Below are 17,806 nucleotides of genomic sequence, written 5' to 3'. Positions count from 1 at the left end.
TTAAAGTACCTTCTATCAACATACTGGAAAAGAAGCAATTCAGAAAGTGATAAGTTCCATTTTCTCTTTGGGAGTCAGCATTTGCATTGCGAGAAAGAATAGCTTTAAGTTCAAGAAAATAAAATTCAATCCAGGTTTCCAAATTACTCATGGTTAAAAGCTCATAATAAATGAACTAGACTTTTATACAGGTATTGTCTAGTCAGTAACAAACCACTTGCAGCATAAATCCAGATATTAATATAAATTAGACAATCACATTGACCTTTCAAGGATGTCTATTTTGAAATTAACTGTGCTTTTCTCATAGTTACAGTCTCGACATGGAGTAACTTAGTAGAAAATGGTGCAGCACAAGTCTCTCCAGGCAGTCTCCCTTCACAGTGAACCCCCCACTGAGAGTGTGACTGCAGAAAAGTAAAAATGGAATTAGCAGTATTAGTTTGTTTTTAAAAGATGACAGAAACTTGATTTCAAGGGTTTGGTTGTTTTGAGGAGGTGGACTTTGCTGGTTGGGTGGGTTTAGGCTCTGTATTTTACACTTAGTTTTCCTATTTTCGATAGGATTCTTAGGACCATTTCTTAGGTTTTACTCTAAGCAAAAGCTAACATAGCATACAGGTTTAATAGTCATCTCATGAGGACGGGAAAATCAGTTTTAACAGTGAAAAGATTGCAATTTCTCAATTCCTCCCCCAGCCCCCACAGTGCTATGAAATAAACACCACCTTTTTGTCAAGTATTTCAAAGTTTACAAGACTGATCACTTTTTTCTGGCACAGTAATATGTTTGGAGAAATAGAGATGGCCAAGATCCTGCTGCCAGCTGGGTATGTTCTGTGTGCGCAGACTAGTTACGGAAAGCTTTTATCCCACTTTTAGATCTCTTGGAGCACTCTCTTACTGCAACCAAAAAATTCAGATCAAGTTCTGATTCCCAAAAGCCATCCAAATTTGAACCTAGTTTATGTAACAATCTAGAAGACCAGTAAGTTAAATAAAGCTCCACATGCACACAGCTACATAGCAGGGAATGCCTCTTGGAAAAAAGCCTACAGCAATGACAGAATTCCTGCACATTTTAACCAACCAAAGCTGGCAAATTGATTCCAATGGAATCAAGTCATCATAGGATGTTTTTTCTTGTTGGTCAGAAAAGTCTTTTTTTTGCCTTTCAGTGGACTTCTAAAGCAACATCAGCTCTCTGCCAACACAACTATTAACTGCAGGTTAACAGATTTACTGCAGCCTAGAGTAAATGCAGTTTGCATTAGGACAATCATTTTAGCATCTAATGGATCACCTGCACCTCCATTAAAACCGGCATTGTAGTAGTTTGTTACTTTGAAATTTAGACCCTTAATCAACACTCATTAAACTTATCAACGCCTCCCAAATCTCCCAAGTCCCAAGTAATGCATAAAGAATGTACAATTAAATTTAATGAAGAGGCGTGCCGCCAGCCTGCACCTTGTGGATTTTCTGCTAAAATGTAAGGTCAAGATAAAAGCAAGTTCAGTGTACAGAGTGTGTGCACATCTAATGCATTCCCTTGGGCAGCTAGACCAGTGCGTAAGGGATTTATCTGTCATGCAAGTATTTGTATTACAGTAACATGCCAAACTCCTGTTCAGTACAGCCCCTAAATTCAACAGCCACCCTACTTCCTGGAAGCCACTACTCACTGCTTCATACTTGCACATATTTGAACATTTTAAGATTTGTTTTAGATGCAATTGTGAGGTTTGTTGACAACCACACCAGAAGCCCTTTCGAGTTTCGAGAGCACCAACTACCGCTGGAGCTGGAAGCATCTTCGCCTCTACTCAGAGCTTTTATCAATTCAGGCTGACACTTACCAGGCTTGCATCAAATGTGAATGTCTGAAAAACATACCACATTCTAGGGGACAAAAACCTGATGTAGGTGAGAATGAAGTGACCATCCTAGTATTGCTTCCTTCTAGTTACACCAGACAAAGGTCCCCAAATAAGTTTTCCAATTCAACACATGATGTTCATTTACCATCACTGCGATTTAAATGATTGGGAAACTGCTCTGACATCTGCTGTTGATGCAGTTCTGTAACAGAGCTGTTGCTTAAAACAAAATAAAAATCAGCTCATTCTCAAGCTATAAACCAAACATGGTGAAATAGAAATTTATTTTTCTGTAGTTTATCAGGAGGGTCTATCTGCTCATGTAAGTGTTAATCAGAATGTGACTGGAAATGAAGCAGGTGAGGGAACCGCTCTCAGCATTTTACATCAAGGGATGCAACAGAACAATGCATTTGCATATACTACCAGTGCAACCTGATGAGTAGAATACCATGTTTCAAAATTAAAACCTCATTTAAAAGAGTAGATTTTCAGTTTTATGAGTATTTAACAGTGGAAAAATGAACATATCTTCTGGGTTCCAAGAAAAACAAAAACTGCTCATCCTACATTACGTTTTAAGACTAGCTTGAACAAATGTGACTGTGGAAAGAACGATCCCTTTTCAAGTGGGTTAATTACTGCTGAAGTAGCCATATATTTTTTGACTTACCAATTGGAGCTAAAGAGAACCTAAAAACTGTTCATCACTGTTTGTTTATTCTATTGTCCTCACTTCCTGGAATGCAGTCAGAGCTGGAACTCGACTGCCCAAAAGCCCAGTCAGCAAATCAGCGCCCTGAACCCCGGGTTTGTTTACAGCATGAGCCTCCTTCCTAATACCCTGAACCTATTGTACAGTGGGAGCAATAAAGGCATAAAGCCCCTGATTCTGGAAGTTCACACAAAATTCAACAGGGCTTTCTGAAATTTTGGAGTATTTTTCAGCATAAGCCCCCTCCCCCCCCTTTTGTTTTCTTAGCTGCAGCTACATTTCTCTGAAGTGGTTTTGGTATAAATACTAGTGATGTTTTGAGGTTCCCCCCCCCCCCCCTTACTGTTGTTAGGCAAGCACTGCTGTAAAAAAAAAAAAAAAAAAGGAAAAGTTATTCAATTATGAGGCTAAAGCCACCATTATTCCTGCAGCCAGGTTTCAGCTACTGATTTTTGCAGTTTTAGGCATGGCACCACCCGGAAACCAGCAAGCTTTTCTAGCTGCAGAAGGTAAACAGAAGAACACTGCACATAAACCCTGGAATTCTATATTTAGTTTCATCACATCTAACTTGCTCAACCATACAAAACAGCAGATGCTTTATTAGTATCCTTACTATTTGTGAAGGATTAAAAAAGGCAACAAAGGGGAAAAAATGACCAAGAAGCACCCTTTATCCCGCAATGGCTGCTGCAGGTAAATCAGTTTTTCATGGAATGAATTGAAACACAACGTTTACCAATTTTAATTAATTTTTTTTTTACCCAGCAAAGTATTACAGGAGACATTCATGATAGCAAGTAATCTATTTAACAAAGCAGAACCGATACTCATCATCATCTCTTGCTCTTCCAACCCACCAGACACATAAAACCTATCATTAATACTTTAAGTTTGAGAAACTGTGATCGATCAGATAGTAATACAGATTGTCCCACTCTCCCTTGCTTAGAGGCCACTAAGTTTGCCTCCATTCCAAACCGTCCAACACTTCTGTGTCTTTTTGCCTGACATCTTTGACTTCAACCAGATTAACTGTTCAAAATAACCCATCAAATCTTTTCTTTATTGATAATAATCAGCAACATACACTGCATGGTCTACTGCTGTGTCAGATACTTCATAAGTGATCAGAATTCGCCTACTGGAACAAGGTATTCAGCATCTAGGCAAATTCACATTTGAACTATTTGCCCAGGTGAAACTATACTCTCAAATACAATTCTCCCCTTATACTTCACAATTTTAAAGGAAAAATGTTTAGTTCCTATTGTATGAAAATGGTGCTTCAGTGTGAGCCTAAGCATTCAAGCTAGACCTACTTCCTCTGTACCGGACAGATGGCAGCAGCTCAGCCTTACAGCTGTCTGCCAAAACTTAGCTTTCAACCTCTAAGGACTACTGCTTCACTCTGCTAGATCTTAACAACTGTTTTGCAGCCTCTCTTTGTCAATCTTTACAGCATCCCGCACAGATGTGATGATAGTTTTGAGGAGGTCTGAAAAGGCACAACAGGTAAATTCTGCAACACAAGAGAAAAACATGGCACTAATTTTTTCTCAAGGCTGCATGTTTGTACAGAGCAGAAAAAAGTGCCTGCTGGGATCATTTAAAGTCAACTATATTCTGCTGTATTCTCAAAATGATGTAAATCTCATCTCATACATTATGAGAGGGACCCAATTTTCTCTGATTAATTTAAGTTTTATTAACACCCGTGTTTTCATTAATTTGAAGTTTTGGTCAGGCAAATACTACTTTGTCCCTGTCCAGGGCCCTTCAAGAGCAGTAGATTATTTTTCCATAATGGAGCAGTTATTACTGAAACTTTATTCTGAACTCTTGTTATATATTAAAATACCACAATATTGTATCACCCCTGCCAAATGCATCTGCTAATGGCTTCATATTTTGAGCTTCCTCTCTTAAGCTAGAAAAAAGGTTCCAATTTTGTTGTCTAGTAGAAAGACAAAATCCTGTTTCATGTAAATTGTTATTCCTTTTAAGGCAGGCAAAGAAAGTTTACCAAAAGTTAAAAGGTAACTTACTTCAATTTTTACTATTGTTGTTATTACTACTATAGAAAAAGCTACAGAGAATACCATATTCAGCCGTGCTCGGTAAGTTCTTTGAAGCATGTCTGCCCAGAACAGTATGTAATCCTGGCATCAAATGGCAATGCCTTTCCTTTGATGACAGAAAGTAAGTTTGACTGATTCACAGGAGGGATCTGGGGCCCAAGACAGTCATGCTTTACTGCCCCTCTAAGAAACCACGCACTAGAAAGGTGCCACATGTCAAATCCGCTTACTTTTCTGTCATGAGGTGAGTGACACTCACGCCCTGAGTACTACTACAGGAAGTGTCCAGAGAATGACAAATATGAACCACTATTAAGTATGCCAGACTTGCAATGTCTGCAAGGAGTTAACTACAGTCAGCATCAATGGTTCTTCATTTATAATAAAATCTCTGGGTCTTGATTTGAGCAGAGAATATAGTATTTTAAAAAGAGAGCTAAACACATCATTTTCAATCATGTGATACAATACAGAGTAATTGAAAATGACAAGTAATGATGTGAAATAACAGGTCTTCAAAATGAGTACATGACCCTTTCCTCAGCAGGGTACCATTCACACTAACTGTCATTTCTGGACCTTTTACAATTTTGGAATCTACACTAGCATTATCCTTTATTTCCAACCAGACAATCTGAAAACAGTTTAACAAATGTAAACAAGACATTAAGCCTATTCTTCATGAGAACAGAAACTGTGGCTTGCCTTGGAACAGTTGCAGTTCTCCACTGCACAGTAACACCTGAGCAGTGAACACAGCTCCATCTCATCACAAAGGAATTCCTCAGCATAAGGCCCATTTTCTTCCCGTGCTATGATTCTGTACACTCATAATACCCAAATACATACTTGCACTCAAGTCAAAATGAATTGGATTTCTCATCTGTTTATGTGACATACATTACAGCATCAATAATTTAGCAGTCCATTGCAAACATACATTGTTTCAGTGGAAGCTATTAAACCTCAGCAGTTCTATGGCAATATAAATAAACAACAGTACATTTGCATGATCTTTATGAAAAAGTGTGAATTCAGCTGTCATTACTAAATACCATTAAAAACATTAAAAAGAAAAAAAAGGGGAACTTCTACTTTTACTTTAAGTCATGAATCACTCAGGCCTCAAACACTTCTCCTGAATAAGCATCTTTTTTACTGCAGGTTCACATTTTCTTTCAGCTATTCATCCAAGAAAGGCGTACCAATAGAACACTGCCCTGCTCCTGATCCCCAGTCAAGCTTTCCTCTTCAGGAAAACAAATTTAACCTTCATTTTCACCGGGGGGAAAAAACAAAACCAAAACCAAACCACCACAACAAGGCTGGGCTTGCAGTTGAATCAAAATAATTTACAGCATAAAGCAATTCAGAAAAAATCTGAAGTCTTCAGCAATGAAAATGACTGCCCATTACAATGCCTACCATTTCTGTGTTTCTTCTTAAAAAGTTAAAGAAAATACATTAACATTCTGAACAGCTTGCCTATGTGCTTGGTAGACTTTAAGCCCTTATAAAACAAAACGATCACCAGACCCAGATCTTGCATTAACAAGGGTAACAAAAGTGGCTGGTTCCAAGTACTGACAGTTAAGCTAACTGAAACAAAAGATTATTGCATTGCCAATATTAATTTCAATGCCACTTTGGAGAGATACTACAAGGTTATAATCAAATTATGAGGTTCTCTCTAATGTGAACACTTCCATCTTGAATGATGACATGAAATTCGTATACATTTTGGCTACATATAGGCAAATAAAGTCATTAGCAATAAGAGTGTTAGTTTTAGGAGTTGCAATTCCGTGTCCAGGGCATGTGCATCAGCTGAATAAGCAATAAAAGTAATTTTTCAATGGACAGATAAAAGAGAAAAAACACAACAAAAACACCACAAGGTTTTTGTTGTTGGCACAATTTCTTCACAGTATGTTACCAAGACAGGACACCTGCCATTCTAATGGTGTAATTCTCAAGCTGTCTATATTTAGCATAAAATTTGCCAGCTAAATCTGTTCACAACAGAACTACGGTCCATTTACACTGTGGTAGACAAAGCAGACAATTTACTTCTTTGGCATGACTAACAGGAAGTGTGCCAGCTTTCCAAATATATTCCTCGAAAGCTGGGCTGCTCTATATTTGCACCCAAAGGGTCAGTATAGTAATGGTACAGACTCCAGATACACAGTGTTAGAAATCCACTTTCAACAGAAATCAAACTTGGATTTTCATTTTTATAGCACCTCCACTGTTTTACTAGACTGAAGAAATATTTTTTTAAAGACCAATGGTTTATAAAATTTCCTTCTCTTCAGACTTGACAGTAAGAAACATACGGAAACACAAATATACTGAATATCTGAAGTCCATGTTACCATATGTATTTATTATGTTTGGAAAGAGAAATTCTTTTGAACTCAAATCAGAATGATGCAAACTCACCAAAACCAATCTGTCTTTTTGTCAGTATGCCAACAGACCTTTGAGGTACCATCTTGTCCAGTCTGTGTGCTTTACAGAGAATCCTAGATCTCAGAATGAAAGCTGGTAATCAAAGAAAATGCAACTGCACTGAGATGCAAAGATAAATTATTCTGGGCCAATATTATTACATACACACACCCCCTATGTGCATATATGTTGTTATTATTTCAGATATGCAAACACACATGGCCTTCTTACAGGGCTTGTAATAGCTTTAGCTAGGTCTTCACACTACACTCCATCACACAGGCTCAGCACACCCAGAATGTTCAGTACAGTCAAGGCTGGAAGTCTCCAACAAGAGGAAGTCTGTTGCACCTGAGGCAAACCCCAGCCTGAAAAACCCAGTCAGCAGTTAGGAAAAGATACAACTTTGGAACATCTTCCAGAAGACATCCATAGAAACCTTCCTGGGGTAGGTAAGTATTTAGTCAGCAGAAAGTGTACCTACTGTTTCTCCTATTTCAAAACAAAAGTTTCAAGTTGGTTTTGCCAATGATTTTAACTTCTTACCTTGAAAAGCTCATATTATAAAACAGAGAGTTAAAAGTCTAACTATATTTTGCATTATAATGCAGTGTAAGAATACTCCAATCTCTATTCACATGACATATTTCCAGAACAAAAGTCAGACACAACTGTGATTCCTTCTTCCTAGAATACTGCATTCGTGTAAATATTTTGTGCTTAGGAAATTTCACAGTTAAAATTCCATGAACATAATTTTAGCTATCACTCAGCTGTTAAACTGAATGTATTTCTGAAGAGGCAGTAGTACACAGACCTATGCTGCCAGATACAGAGTGCTGAAGGAGGGAAGAACATAGAGTCAAACACAGTGCTGGATTTTGTAGTACTGCAAAAAATTTGTAAGGATATACCAAGCTGCTAACAAACTCTACAGGCATGCCCAAATTCAAGTAATGACTCCAAAAGTGGTTCATTTTCATTTCTCTTTTCCATTCTTGCACTCCAAAAAGCTATTAAAATCCCAATTCCTTCATAGAAAATAAAAACTGACATAGCATGCCTGATCTTCAAACAGCTTGAGATACAATTTTCCTCCTCAAAAAAACAGATATTTATCCCAGTGAAAGGTCATTAATGTATAAAGACATCTTGAAAGTATTCTTACAATTTGCTTTCAAACTACAGCAATGAAAACTGTCTTCTGACAGACCACACAAGCAGAAGGCTGTCCCGGGCAATCAGGTACCAAAATGCAGTTCCGGAACCAAGTTACAACCTTCTCTGTATGTTTACCGTTAGAGCTCTATAGCTTAGAGTATGACACCTCAACACCAATTGTTTGTAATTGTTTTAACTACTTAAAAATCTTGGAATTGGAATTATTTCCCTCATTACACATTATGATACCATTTACTGTTCAAATTTCACATCACTTCAGAATTAGTAGAGCTAACATCTCAGGAAGTCCCCACACTTATTTCTGCTATGCAAACTATATGGGTGTTCCCTATCTCAGTATTATATATCTTTTCCCCCTATACATTTATCTAACCACATACAGAAATGAAGCTCAAACTTTCACCCACAGGAAATAATTTCCTTAAATTAATTTTCAAGTACATAATGTTTATTCATCTTACTAGAATAAACTTGTTTTATTCTGCTACCACCTCAGTAATGAAAAAAGGAAACCCAAACCTGTTTTCTAGAAACAGCAGGTGCTAATTCAACTAGTACACATGCTTTAAATATCTGTCAAAGACTCCAAACTGTGATCATGAGCACCTGAGGCCCATGGACATCTTCCATCAATGGAGGCTGTCACTCCAGTCAATCTCTTAAGATTGTAGAACTTAAGATCAAAACCAGCTAGCATCAAAAACTACTCAAAGTGAATGTGGTTGCCTAGAAGTGAAGCACTTCCTGACCCACTGACGCTGTTCTCCTAGCTGAAAGTGAGCCCACTGTAAGCAGCAACTGTTCTAGACCTCTCCAGAGGAAGAAACATGCTCCACAGAGCAGATGACCACTACTAAAGTTCTGTAAGTTTCCAAGACAGTACTTTCTCAGTTTCTTGTATGCTTAAAGCTCATCTTCCCAGCACAATGACTTGGTAGCAACCTTAGCACTTTATGATTTTTAGATTACTTTCAATGTACTTCCCTCTCCAAGTAACAGCCATCTCTATAAGTGAGTGAAGCCGTACTAAACAGATTAAGCAGATGAGCATGAAGAGTTTGTTTTCTTGTAGGAGGTGTAAGTCTTTGGGGGGGGGGGGGGAGGGAAGGGGTGTGAATTTAAAAGGCAGCTTTAATCACTAGAGTTCCTCAGTGATTTAGAATTTAATAGTTCTACAGAGTGCACACAACTGTTGTACGCTATACCAGACAGGCATAAAGCAGATCTCTTTCAGCCTGATTTGTCTTAGAGGACATTAAGGTAACATTTCAGAAAAAAACAGCACATCTTTAATAATGCAGCTGCCAAATCATTTCTTTCCCATTAAAATATGCTTTGAATTTCATAAGGCCTTCCCACAGACGTAAGTCTTTCAGCCCCAAGCACTTCCTGTCATTTTAATTGCTTCAAGTCATCCAAAGAACAAAAATGATGCTTCGCAGTGTTCACAGACAGGTTGAACAGCACTTCTTGTGTCCTAGGGGAGAACAATGTCTGGAATGGCCATTTAAACGGGGTAAGGAGGAGAGACTAGGCTGAAAAACACATACATATGAAATACACACTGTCTGTACTCTTCGTTGACATCAAACATATGAGAAGCTCAACCTCCTCCTCACTCCCCCCTCTCAGAAAAAGGAAATGTCTTCTTTCGACAGGACTAAGCTTTACAAGCATCTATTTCTGGGTGGAGGCAGTGTCAGAGCTATGGAGGAGAACACAAAATAACCCTTTTCAAGATGCTTTCACTAGTTGTAGCTACAAGGTCTAAGATCAAGGTTGGGTTTTGTTTTGTTTTTTAAATATAGATAATTCATATTTATTCAGTAAGGCAAGTAATGCTCCATCACACTTCCGCACTGAAATGGTCTTGAATCAAAACAGCCTCCAATTCTGCACACGGGTTGTCTAACCTCAAATACTATCCTTTTCAATCACTCCCCATACTGGAGTGGCTTCAACTTCAAATCTCCCTACTGCACTGTGGTTCACCTTTGAAGTCAGGTCGCATAATTTCCTCATATACCAGCCCGGACTTCTATATGTGTCAAGAAACTTAAATCAGGTCAGCCCAAGGCATTTGGCTGGAGAGAAACCATTGTTTGCCTTTGCTCTCAAATAAACTACCTCAATGCTGCAAAACCTTGAAGTACTCAGTCACTCAGAGCTGGTTTCAGTTGTTCAACACGTAGATATAATGCTGCAGATACAGTGCCCTTTACCTGCCACTCAAAAGCGCAGTTAGCCTGGTTGCCATCATACAGCTGTAGGGTTGCATGGCTTCAAAGATAAAAAAGAAGGAAAAAGAAAAAACAAACAAACAAACAAACAAAAAAAACCAACACCAAAAAAACCACAAAAAAAAACCCACAAACCAAAAACCACCAAACCAAACCACCCCTACAAAACAGAAACCACACAAGACACAAAATCCCCCATTTCAGCAACAAGTCAAGCTGTTTGTATGGAAGAGTAGACTGACTCCTAACACTTTAAATAACAGAGACTCCAGAAAGATATATTTTGACTGATGTTCCATTCATTGTCCTGGAGTTAAAGCCAACATACCCAAGTAAATAAAGGAGTGTTCCTATCTGGCCTTTTGAAACAGGTCTCTGTGACATCAGCCTGCACAGAACTGAGGCTTTAGAAAGGAGGAGTTAAATACTGCATTCTTAGCTCTAGTATGCATATAGCATTTCAGTATTTTCAGAATATCGTAGAGTTGATATCCAGTGTTAATTCCAAGGGTTTTTTCATATACTGTCTGCCCAAGGGACTGATTCCACTGCATTCAAAAAGCACATCTGAAGTGTTTATTGCTTCCAGATTTTGAAAGAAGAAATTACTGTTATAACTCAGCTGAGCTGCCTTAACAGCTCTGCTAAAGCCTCTCTGGTTTTCATCCCAGAGTCTCAACTTCAGAATTAACACATTTCCTGCTTATTAATTCTCCAGAATGCAAAGCTTATATTCAAGGTTTAGGCAGAACAATACTTTTAACAAAGAAGATCAGCAGAACCCAAAACTTTTATTGCAGACTACTGAAACACATGCAAAGTATTTGGGAACTTGATACAACACTCTCTAACCTTTTTGCCATTCTCTGCCAAAAATCTGAAGCACTACATCAGAATTTGCACTAAACCCAATATTTGATTATCATGACCTATGTCCAATTCTGCACTTTGTGGTTTAATTGGACTAAGCTAGCACATAGGTGACAACTGACCTCACTGTCCCAGGTACAGGAATTATGTCATATAACATGAGCAACAGCTAACACAGGAATACTCATGTCAATGATAAATGAAGGTGATGTGTAACAGTCAGAGCTGAAGGTCTAGCGATGGAACAGCCCAGCTACCAGCTTAACAACCCTGGTGATAAGAGAACAGACACTGACTACCCGTGCAAAAAGCATGAAACTTTTGCCCAGACAGTTTTTGCTCTCAGAAGTCACAGACCTTAAACTTAAAATACAAGAGCCTACTAAGAATACAACTGACTGTTGAATGCAATAACTAAAATATCTGCTTAGGAACATTAATTTTGGGCATAAACCACAGGAATGTAAGAACCAACATTAAGTAAATCATTAGCACAAAGCTATGCATAAGCCATTTGGATGAACAGAGGAAGTGAGCGTGTCCATGAAAACTGAGGATCAAATGCACCTGTATTTGGTAGGTAGCATTTAGCAGGTCAATATGCCAAATGACACTGTCAGAATTCAGCTTCCACCTTTATTGCTCTGTTAATAAATCTACATTTCAATTATTACATGGATTTTATTACGAAAAGCTTTCAAATGCTCCTCATAATGCTTTTAAGTAACAGAATCCTCTCATGTCATAGTATACTTCAGAAGCAAAGCTTCTGACTTGCCTGAAGATTCAGAGCAGCCCAACTCAGGGATACAGTGCTTACAACCTGAGAAGCTAGCAACAATTCTGAGCTATTACTGAGCCTTGTATTAGATATTAATTATCTACCAGGTAAACCACAGTTAACAAGGCCACATTTAAATAGCATGCAAGCTTTTTTTGAGCTACTACCTTGAAAGCAGGCACTTCAAAGAGACATAAGTGCTTCTAGAAATCAATTACCTTTTATCAATTCGGTCCAAGAGGAAGACAACTGCAAAATATCCTTTAACATCAAATTTTAGTTTGAGATAATTCAGAACTGTTTACTGGATTGAATTCCACTCCAGCTGCTCTCATGAATGATTAACACTCAAGACTCCTACAACTATGTGCTATTGGCTCCTTGGACAGCACTTAGCTGTACAAACAGATGTACAACAAGTTTTTGGAAGCAATTCTAGCCAAGAACATCCAAGGCAAACCCTCTTTCTGGACTGGCATGGGGAGCGGCATGTGGGAAGAAACACACTTCTGGTTGACATATTTACCACTTGGCACATGGCCTGAACTTGCAACTGGCAAGCATTTAGAAGAGGCAACTTTTTTCTTGGCAAGAAAGCAACAGGGGACTCATCAGCCTGAGGGCATGGAAGATGTCAGATCAAGTCATACTTGGAAGTACCACTCTAGGATTAAACAGAAGACTAATTGCAGTATAAGCTTAGCATAGCTTAATGAAATACAACAGGCAGAAAAACAAAGTTTTATCAATGGAAAATAATCGCTTCCAGGATATCAAATTCTTCTGAAACATTTCTGAATTGCTGGTATGAATATCTACATTTTTAGCACTATTATCCAAGAGACCACTTTTTGGGCATATGTTCTGATTGTCTAAACAATGGCCTAGCCAAGCAGAAGGAAAGGCAGAACATAATCAAAACCAGGACAGCACTGACACGGTTGTTAGTGTGATGAAAAGGCAGACAAATCCTAAAACATAGACCATGAAATGCCACCATACATGCACAGGCTTTCTGGAAAGGCATAAACTCTTGGAAAATGGATGAGTTACAGTCAGTGAATCAAAACTCACCAATTCTTCCTCAGCGTTCTCAAAGAGGAAAGACAGTACTTTCAAACCTCACAAATGACCAGTAAGCAAACGACTCAACCAATATGGCTTTATACCATGTTCTCCACACAGTGGAATTTCCAAATCGGACATCTGTTCACTATTTCTAGGTGTCCTCAGTCAGTGAAATCTAGTTTTCAAAATATTCTTAGTAACATTTAACTGTTCATCTGCATCATTTCTAGACTACCTGATAAATAAGCTTAACTGCAAACAGCTTTATTCCAAATTATTCTTTATGTGGTGGAAAACCAAAACCAACTTACACATGTCCTTAGAGGAAAGTGGCATCCTATGCCCTTCCTATTTGCTGCCTCACCAAGATTACATCATTTCTCACATCAGCCCACTATTTCTTATAAATATCTAACTTTGCTAGAACTGTCCAGAAAAAGGCTTGACATCCAGGTCCATTTTTGGGGTGTTGGTTTGCAATGGACATGTAAGTGCATCTGCAATGCAGAAAATTTCAATAAAATGTGAAGTTTGCTGTCCAACCATCTAAAGTCATCAATGCTAGTGACATGCTCATATGGTCCTTATCTGTAAAACACAGTTTGCAAAATGCCTCCTCCTTTCTGGCTGTGTCTCTCTCCTCAGTAGAATGTGTAACATGTTCAGTCAGGAGAATCCTACATGAAAACAGGTATGGCTTACAATCCAAGCACAGGGCAGCTAAGCCACCTAGTTTTCTTACCACTGGAATACCAGTTCCAATACAGAAAGATAATAGTTAAAATGTCAACAAAGAGCAAAGGCCAACAACAGGGTTCTTTCGTTTTAGCATTTATGTATTATAAAATGCATTAAATTCAACTGTAACTACTCAGGCTTTCTTAAGACATTACTTTCCCCCACATTCCACATTTTTTATGGCTATACAAAACTGAACGGCTTAATGTTAGCATGTAATATTTCATGCAATGGTTAAATGGAAATCCACACTGACCATGCATCTTCCCATCAACATCCAATTAACACATTCCACTATGGAAGCTTCAGCACAATTTCAACCATTTCTGCCACCAAATGGAATAGATTTCTTTTCATCTTGTATGTCTAGTAGCATTACACAGCAAATACATCAGCCACCTACAACTACTTCAACTCTGACACCTTGTTACTTAGATATTTGCATAACCCCTGCAAACTAAGCATCATCATTCAGCCTAAACTGATTTGCTTCACATTAACTTTATTATACCAACACCTATGCACCTAACAGTATCTCAGGAGAGCATACAAATAAATTAAAATTAAATTACACTATCACAGGAAAACTCTGTTTACTTGGTGTAGCTATAAAAATATCCAAGTCCTCTTTAATTGCAAAAATTAATTTCTGCATGCTGAACTCCTGGGCTATGCTGTAAGGGTATATTTAGCTGCTGCACTACAGCTCTCATCTCAGATTACACTACTATTTAAGTCTAAAAAGCAATGCATATGTTCATGAGAACTGTTAAGAGTAAACATGCAAGTCCTAATAGAAAGTCTGTGTGAACTAGGTTAAGCCATATAGAGATACAAAATTTAGGAATTACATGGGAGGACTTAGACATCTTCTATGTCACACTTTTTAGCTCTCAAAGGTGCCTGTACTAATTCCTCAATTTAAGATGGGAAGAGATTAATTGCTTTCCCTGTTAGCTGAGAACAGCCTTTCCAAGCCAGATCGAGATAGAAATAGGGACACCATACACTCAACAACCCCTAGATCACAGCTTAGCCCTATGCTTTCCAAGCCCTTTACCCTCGAAAGGGCAACAGTCCACACAAACCACAGAAGGAAAAGAAACAGAACTGAGTATTCCTTTTGTGTGCCCAAGCTAAGAAATCTTTCAAAGTGTAACACAGCTGCTCAATAGTTTGAGACTGGTTCAGCTGCCTCTATTCTCTGGATATGGAGAGGCACAACAGCGCCCTTTGCAAAGCAAACATACAGCCTTTAAAAAAGACCAGTAATGAACATGTAATCTGAAGGCCAAAGGGTAGAAAACAAGAGGCTGAAGAGGAAAGATACTGGCAAAAGTTTGGCAGCAATTCCTCCTTCCATATAGTGCTTTTGAAAAGACTGTCTGTGGCATTCACGTTTGGTGATAAGCAGCTTGAGAACAGTGGCTCCACCAAAGGAGGCCAAACACCTAGCAAACCACAATTTGTGGCTGCCCAAGCAATTGTCTTATGCAAGTCAATCCACCACAGAGCTACAGCTTTTGCTGAATTACCACCAGAGGCCCAGTCCAGTTCTTTAACATTACAGAAGTCACCAATTTGCTGAGAGCGCTCAGATTCTGGGTTGAACCAACTTCATTTTGATGCAATGGGAACAAACACAGCCACTCACTAGAAGCTATAAGAATATTAGTATTAAGCAAATCCTAGCTACGTTTAGCTCCCAACAGAAAAACTGACCAAAACCACATGCATGACTCCGTTAATTCCTACCAAGTCCTCCAACAAAAGACTTTGGAAGTGCTTCACATAAGCGGAAAGTCCACATAGCATAAGTAGGAAGCTAGAAATCACTTCAGGTAATACACATGAGTGAAAAGAAGATTTGTGATAATATGCATAATACTCAATCAGATAGCACGTGTCAAGACCAAAGGAGAAAGTGAAATTCAAACAAAATAAAAGATGAAGCAGGTGAAAATACCTAACAGCACTAAGAAAATATCAGAAAACTGCCATAATAATGAAGATGACTAAAAAGCCAATGCTTTGATTGCCAGGTCTCACAGAAGTCCAATATCAATTTCAAAGCCATATATACCAGATTGTTTTCCTTTGAGAAGGTTGCACAGAGAAATCTAAGGAGCGGGGGGAAGCAGAGAGGTAGACAACTCTGAAATAACAGAGTAACAGGAGTAAGAACTCTGTTAAAATTGGACAGATGCAAAAGAAGTGTCAGGCCTTCCTACTTCAAAGTATACAAAGAACTAAGAGGTTCACAGAATGTGAATCAGTGTGCACATGGTTTAGTTACAATGCACACCAGTTAATACCTGATTTCACCGTGGTTTATTTGGTTTTTAAAGAACATTGCCTTAGCTTTAACTTCAGGAGAAATATTTCAAGGCCTAGTCCAAAGGGTTTTTCCCTACTTCCAGAAAAGGGAAAAGAACACTGAGTTAGCTTTCTAACAGTCTGCACCATTTCTTACATTCCTCAAATATGAATTAACATGACTTTCTATATCACAGACATACTATTGAAGTTTTCTTCATTATCCTGTATAAACTGGCTCTGCATCTCAGAGTGTAATTATATTACAGCAACACTAAGCAGTTTTCACAAAGTTTCAACATGCCTCCCAAAAAGAACCATTAGAATCATCTTTGACCTATAGACTCCTCTCACCACACTTCATCAGGCTAATTAGTACAAAATATTAAACCCAAAGTTGCACATTTTGTAGTCATAACATCCAGCCAACTGTACTTGCACCAAACTGTGTTTGTCAGTAGTACACAGATCCAAGACCTGAGATTGTAAGAAGTTTTTGAATAAGTTGAATGACAAAATATTGGCAAACTTCCTAGAATTTAATCTGAACAGAAGTCAAGGACACTTCGGCACCACTGAGATCAGTGATATAGCACAAGCCCTACCTATAACAAAGAATGTTTCAGTTGCAATTTAAGCTTTGCTTACGATCAGCCTTTACAAGGCAAAAAGCCAAGTAACTTGGGAAGCTCTGCCCAAACAGCAACTGTATTGTTGGACTGGTGCAAGTTGGCCAACATTGGGTATGTCAAGCTGAACATTCCCTCCTCTGCCGCAGAGGCCATTTTAGAAACTCTTCCCTCCTTCCTAAAAACAGTTTAATTTTCCCCCCCAAAAACCCCACACCACAATGCAACAGGAAGTTAGCATATAATTTTGTTATAGGCTATTAAATAAACTACAACTAGGGTCTTGCAAGAGTAAAGCTATGAATATACACAGTGAGAGAAGCAATGAAAGTAAACAGAGCAAGTAAAATATATCATTTTCATTCTTTTGCAGTGTTTTCATTGTCTTCAAATCTGAAAAACTTCAGTGTTTCTCTCAATGTTCAGAACATTTAAAATTTAAGAGCTTTAACCCATGGTTTCAATTTAATTTAAGGCTCAAACTGCCAGTTATTTCCTATTTGCACAATGAATGTCGACACCTGAAGATAATTTAGTGTCCATCTGTAGACTGAACAGTGGGGCTGTTCAATCAAACAAACCATTCTTGACTTCACAGCCCAGTAGGAAGAAAAGCCAAGTTTTGAGTTCAGAGACACACAGCATGGAATATAGTAATTCATCAAAAAAGGATAACATGGCACCTCTCTTGCTCTTAAGCAAGCAAGATCCACAGTCAAAACTCACTATTTAACAGTTTCACTACCCAACATGAAGGATTTTTAAACAAGTGCTTACGTTCTCTGGAACAGAAGAGCCAAACCTTCCTTGCAATAGCTGCGATCATTAATGTGTACAGAGTAACAGCCTGGA

General features: G+C 38.3%; 1 protein-coding gene across 2 annotated transcripts in view; it reads right to left on the bottom strand.

Annotated features, from left to right (window-relative positions):
- TLN2 (talin 2) overlaps positions 1 to 17,806 on the bottom strand; it is a 157,200-nt gene that overhangs the window by 110,046 nt on the left and 29,348 nt on the right. The gene's annotated exons all lie outside the window — the stretch shown is intronic.

The sequence above is a fragment of the Strigops habroptila genome, chromosome 9 (assembly GCF_004027225.2).
Source record: "Strigops habroptila isolate Jane chromosome 9, bStrHab1.2.pri, whole genome shotgun sequence".
NCBI lineage: Eukaryota > Metazoa > Chordata > Aves > Psittaciformes > Psittacidae > Strigops > Strigops habroptila.
Note: the sequence above shows the minus strand (reverse complement) of the source record. Positions and strands in the feature narration are given on the sequence as shown.